The sequence below is a fragment of the Rutidosis leptorrhynchoides genome, chromosome 3 (assembly GCF_046630445.1).
Source record: "Rutidosis leptorrhynchoides isolate AG116_Rl617_1_P2 chromosome 3, CSIRO_AGI_Rlap_v1, whole genome shotgun sequence".
In the NCBI taxonomy this organism is placed as follows: Eukaryota; Viridiplantae; Streptophyta; class Magnoliopsida; order Asterales; family Asteraceae; genus Rutidosis; species Rutidosis leptorrhynchoides.
Window position 1 is genome coordinate 427,490,761 of NC_092335.1, and position 6,497 is coordinate 427,497,257.

Sequence of the window (6,497 nt, forward strand, 5' to 3'; positions counted from 1 at the left end):
AAAACTAATTGATTAGAATTTTGTTTTGAGCAATTATAATATAAATTTGTTTAAATTAACTAAATAACATGTTTTAACTGAATTAATATAAATTAATAGGAATTATAATAATTAACTAGTTATAAACTAATTACTAAATATAAATTAATACTAATTATAAATTAACAACTTAAATATAATAATAAAATAATTAAAACCCTAAATTTTAACCTAGTTCGCTACAGTATTCATATTATACTTACGTGTTTCGCGTAATGATATACGCGTTCCGCGTATGTTTTAAATCGTACGCGTATCGTGTATGATATGATCGATGTGACAAAATAGTAACGAATACACTGAGTTATAATGTTGTGTAAATATATATTTTTTTAGTTTTACTTTACTGAATAAATAAACGTAAATAATAATAATAATAATTAGCAAAATAAATGGGAGTGTTTACTTAAATGTGTCACCTCTAGGTCCATGGATTGTTTTAAGTTTAAGTTCGTATTAAATTGTTTAGTATAAAACTTATATTTTCCTTTCGAATAAATAATAAGTTTTGACTAACTAAATTAAATCTAATTTTCATTGGATTATATTTAGATAGTTACTAGTCCTTAAGTATTTAAATTGAGACCCAACCCAGTTTTGACCTTCGCCAAAACCCAAATCATAACGGTTTCCCTTTTTACAATTTCATTATTATATGACTCGTGATATTACCCAAACCACCGAACCTTACTTTTAATTTAGTGTTAGTAAATTAGTCATAAGTTCGTCTAGATCACTTTTAATGTTGAAGCTTAATTTATATAAATAAAAATAACTTTCGTTATATTAATCTAACAAATTAAGTGACATGGGTTAATTATCCAAATACATAATAATGGTTTTTTTAATTAGGCTCAATGTTAAAAATACTAAAGTTACATTTTAATTTTTACAAGTGATAACAATCCATTTCACTAGAGGCTCTACATATAAGCAAACACTAGGGAAATTAGCTACTCATTATACTAAGGAAAACATGAAAATATAAATGTACAAACATAATAATAACGATAAAAACTGATAACGATAATTTTAACAGAATATACTTACGAAAATCTTTACTCTCATTTACTTTAAACGGTAGAAAATTACAATAATAACACTCCTTTCACGCGTACAATAATACCCTTAATCACGAACAATACACCCTTAATATTTGAAACTATCCTAACTCTTCAAACTTGAAAATTAATTTGGTACAGAACTAAATTATACGGAGTACTTGAAAATACAAATAGTAACTAAGTAATAATTTGTGATGTATAGTATTTGGTGTAGTATTATTTCTGTCTTGAACTAGTACCCGTATTATATCATTTGAGAGTTTGTGTAGTAGGTCAAAAGTATCCATTCTTTGTTGTACCACTTGAAAAAGAATTTATATAAAATACAAAAGCAGCCGTCCCATTTGCATTTGAATCTGGATCTGGACAGACTATTACGCGTTTCGCGTAGGAGGCCACACGATCCGCGTAAGGTAAAAATACTACGCGTTTTGCGTAGGAGGCCACACGATTCGCGTAAGAATAGCCGACAGTTTTCTTATTTTTATTTTATGTTTTGTTCTCTGTTGATCCCGTGTTTACGTATATCGACTTGGAACTTTTTATTTGAACTCTTCTCTTCGATCATCTTGAACTTGCATTCGGGTAAACATTATCTTGATACATATTTGGTTTAAATCCATCGTTTTATCGTTGTTTTATCAAACTTCAAGCTCGTGTTTACTTTTGTCGTTTTTCTCGTGAATTATACATTTGAATGTCTTCGTTTTGGTAAAAGCTGATGAAATATAAATGATATTGCGTCGAAATGTATGTATGTTTAAAGCAATATCAGTGGGCGTTTTCGCTTAACATGTGGAACTTTAACAAATTCTTCCACACTATCCGAATCATCAGAAAATTCGCTTTCCTCTCTTGGCGCCTTAGCCATTTTTGAGTTATATGCAGAATTCAAATTAACGCGCTCTTCTGCATTATCACTATCACTATCGTTTCACTCAATAACTAGGCGATCAACCTGTGATCCTGAATCATTTAATGACCATAGGTAAGTTCGCGGTATGCGGGACTCGCGACTACATTTAGCATCTTTTTTAGCGTGTTCAATGGCAGTGCCACCAATTTTTTCAGTTCGCAGACTAGATTTTTCAGCCAAAGCCCTCATTCGCTTTCCTTCAGCGATTGTTTCATCGCGATTTTGCAGCAAAGTTCTGCGCGCAATCATTTTGTCAGCAGCGATTTCTGGCTGCGAATCACTAGCGTTGTTTACAGTGGATGTTTTAGCAATCGGTTCTTGAACAGATTTTCCCGCGGTTATACTAGCATTTGTTTGCAACGGAAATATCACGACGTTCTGCGAATCGCCAGGCAGTGCATCAGCATTCGCAGAAACGCCAGTTTGCTTTGCATTTGTCATCATGACTGTCAAGCAGATCAACTGATTGCGTATTCAAAAAGCACCTGCAAATCATCACAACAAAAACACGATTGAAATTAAACCGACGAATTAATTGTTTGATGGCACAAAACAAAAAAAATTCAGTTTAATTTGTAAAACGTGTCCCACGGATGGCGCCAATTGATCAATCCTTAATTAATAATGTTACTTAATTACGGATTGAGTGCAATAAGATTATGTTGGAGGATGGAATGTTTGATGATTATTTTGGGCCCCGATGATCGTCTTTCACTTTAACTATCAAGTGATCAACCACCCCGACCCGGTCTTGATTGTTAATTAGCATAATTCACCTTTGCGCGATGTAAAAATCCCTTGGGCAAGATCACAAGTGGAAATTACAAAGGCTTAGGCAAAATGGCAGAGAATCAACAACCCATAAATGAGAGGCCAGGCTCCTTATTTATAGTATTCGAGATATCCGCGATCTGCGAATTACTTAACTATCCGCGAAAACTCAGCGGATTAAACCGCAGTCATTTGCTAGTGCGAAAAGATAACTGCTATACTTATTTTCAGCGAACACTCCATAACCTTTCATTATAGTTCACGCAGTTCTGCTCTTGGCCTATAGCAAATAAAATATATATATACAATGCTATGTATATGATCAGTCATCATCATCATCATTCATCATCATAAAAGCTAAGTAAGTTTGACAAGAATAGAGATCGAAACAATAGGCTGACTTCGGTCAGCTGCTACGACCTCTATACAAAACGAAAAGACGTGTAGTCAGTGGCTATGGCTCCGTATATGATTCCTCTAACTGCTGACCAATTTTCAGAACCTAACTCGTCTTCGTTTGACCGTGACGACGGTTTAAGTGCGAGTAGGTCAGAAATTTCAGCACAACGTTACAAAGGCGTAGTGACTTTCGGAGGGCTATAAATCCTAAACCGTATATCGGATTAAGACGAGGCCTAAATGAAAAGTGATCTACTCGAAACGAACTAACTGAAAATCAATTTTAAAGAAGTGTAGGAATCTGATCAGATCCCTAAAAATAGTAAACAAGTGCTCCGGTGGGGTTCTTGGTGCCTGATGCTCATCACGGTTCTCATCCTTGATGCTTGTAAGCTTCAAGTGTACAACTATTTGATGGGTTAGCATCACCTTGACCAAGATTCAACCATCAACACACAATGTGTTAAGACCAAGTAAGAACACAACTCATTTAAGAGTCTTAGATGGATGATGAACCAAGGTTACATCATATCCTTAGTCTTAACACAAATACAAGTCCAATTTACAACTAAAGCTACAAACTTTACTTCAATTAAACAAATATGAACACAATATTAATCAAATAAAGTGATGAAACCCTAAGCTAGTGGGCTTGGATCCTTTTCACACAAGTTATAAGATTACAAAGCTAGAAAGCTTGAATCTTTGGTGTTCTTGAAGACCTTGAAACATAAAGCTTAGATCTTCAAGTTATATGAAGACCACAAACACAAGTTTTGATCTTTATAACATAATAATGAGATCATAAGTTATAAAACTTAGATCCAATAAAAGAAATGAAGATTCAAAGCTAGAAAGCTTGAATCTTGGTTGTTCTTGAAGATCTTGAAGCATAAAGCTTGGATCTTTAAGTTACATGAAGATTACAAACACAAGTTTGAATCTTTATAACAAAATAACAAGATTAAAGCTAAAAGATTTAGATCTACAAAATAGGTAAAGATTCAAAGCTACAAAGCTTGAATCTTTCATGTTCTTGAAGGATTCAAATCCATGTTTGAATCTACAAGTTGTAATCAAGATCAAAAGCTAAAAAGCTATACCCATGATGATGATGATGATTTCGTGAGAGTGAGAGGAAGAAGAAGAAGAAAAATCAATTACTTACACTTTTTAGAGAGAGAAGAACTAGAGAGAGAATTAGAGAGTAAGTATGTGTAAATTACAAATGAAAGCAAGTGTAAAATGGATGGAATAAGGCTTGTATTTATAGGTGGTGAGGGTGTGGGTGGGGTGGTTAGGCCATAGGTTTAGTGGGGGGACAAGGGGGACAAATTTTTGCTTTTTGGTTAATGGTTGTCTAAAGTTGGTGCTTATGTTAGGATCCCATGCAACATTAAGGATAATACTTGACAAAAATGCTAGTATGTTCCCTCTAATAAATGGGCATTTGTCTTTCATTAATATGGGTTACTAACTTATTTAAATTGGACTAATTAAATAGTCCACTAGCTAGTGTAGGGTGGGCTAAGGTCCAACAAGGTAGAAAGTCCAACAAGACTAACTAGTGTGCTCTAGTAAATTACTAAGCATAATTAAGCATCCAAAAGCCCAAGTAATTGTTATTATAAAATAACAATTAGTATTTCGTAGTCATAATATTCCAATTACGACAAAAGTTAAACGTGTACGCAGTACGCAGTTCGTTAAAAACGTCAAGTAACACTAACGGTCATAAAGGGTTCAGGGGGTTAAGTTAAGTATCCTACATACTTAGTGATATGTTTTAACATATAAACGAAAGTATTCAACATGTAGGGAGTCCCCAGAGTATAATATAGCTCAGTACGCACAAATACGTAGTTTCGCGAAAACACAAAGCACAAAAGCAAGTCGAAAAAGTCGGGTCGTTACATTTTCTCACGGTACTTTACATCTTAAAATGACGCAAGTATAAAATGGTGTAGATTAGGAAGTCTCCTACACCAAGTGATAAATTTGGGGTTTGAAAATGGGTTTGATGATCCAAATTTTATTTTTGCTAATATTATTTGGGTTAAATATATTAGGCTATTTTTATTGAAAATTTAATAAGGTTAAATGTATACATTTGTTTATTTAATATCAGTTTTTTTTTTTTTTTTTTTTTTTTTGTCTTTCAAATAATATTATTTTACAAATTATTGTGTTCTTTAATTTATTGAATAATATAGTGAAAAATATAATGAATAATAATATTCATTTAAAATTAATAAAATAAAAACCTAACACATTCTAATTCTAACTGACATACCTCTCACTCCCTAATTATTCCGATAGATTATGTCACCAATGACATGGTAACTAACATGGATCATCACTCCCAGAGCTCTAACGACTAATTATCATGTGTAATACCAATAGAAATAGAATATATCGGCTGCTTCATAGAAAGAATTTTTGCTTGGAAGGAAAAAATAGTTTGTTATAATCGAACAATTATCGTATGTACTAATACAGATATAAATAGAATATGCGATAGGCCCAAAGAATTCAATCTTTTAAGCTTAGCTGGATCAACAATTTGGCCCATAAGTTTGGACCTATGTAGTAGCACTAGTTGCGCATGCCTTTAGTCGGGCCTGGTAAGGAACTGGAATAAAGTAAAATCAGATCTGAGAAAAACCAATGAACAAAACGGAGTCGCGTTATATATTGAGCTACAATTTTGATTCCGACAATAATGGTGCACCCCATGGTTTATACGCACGAAAGAAGACATAAATACGCTCGGAGAATTGAAGACATGTCTAAAAGCTGCATGATATATACTAAAAGGCATTCTTAACTATATTACGTCCAACGCCTTCTGGAAAAAAAATATATAAATAGAACACATAACAGGCTGCCTATCGCATAGCGTAAGACCTGCAGACCTGCATGCCGCTTTTACGCGTAAGCCCTAAGCATTAGCATGGTGCATATGAGTACACGTGTGCCGCGTCAGCATAACCGTGTTAAGTCGGCTACGCATTTCTCGAATTTAAGCAACTAATACTAGCATAACACGTGTCTCCAAACAATCTGGAGCTCATCGAGGCCTATAAATCGGATACATGGGCCATCACTTTTTAGACACTTGGACTTTCATAGAGAACACACTTTTTTCTCACAAAGTATTTTCTCTCTCTAGAACTTAAAGCAGTAGCAAAAATCGCTGGGCATCTCAACTCATATTTTGAATCCGGAGATTCACTTAAGTCACCCCACGATATCTATATCGTGATTAGGGTCTGCACGGATCATTGTCCGGAGGAAAAACAGTCAAT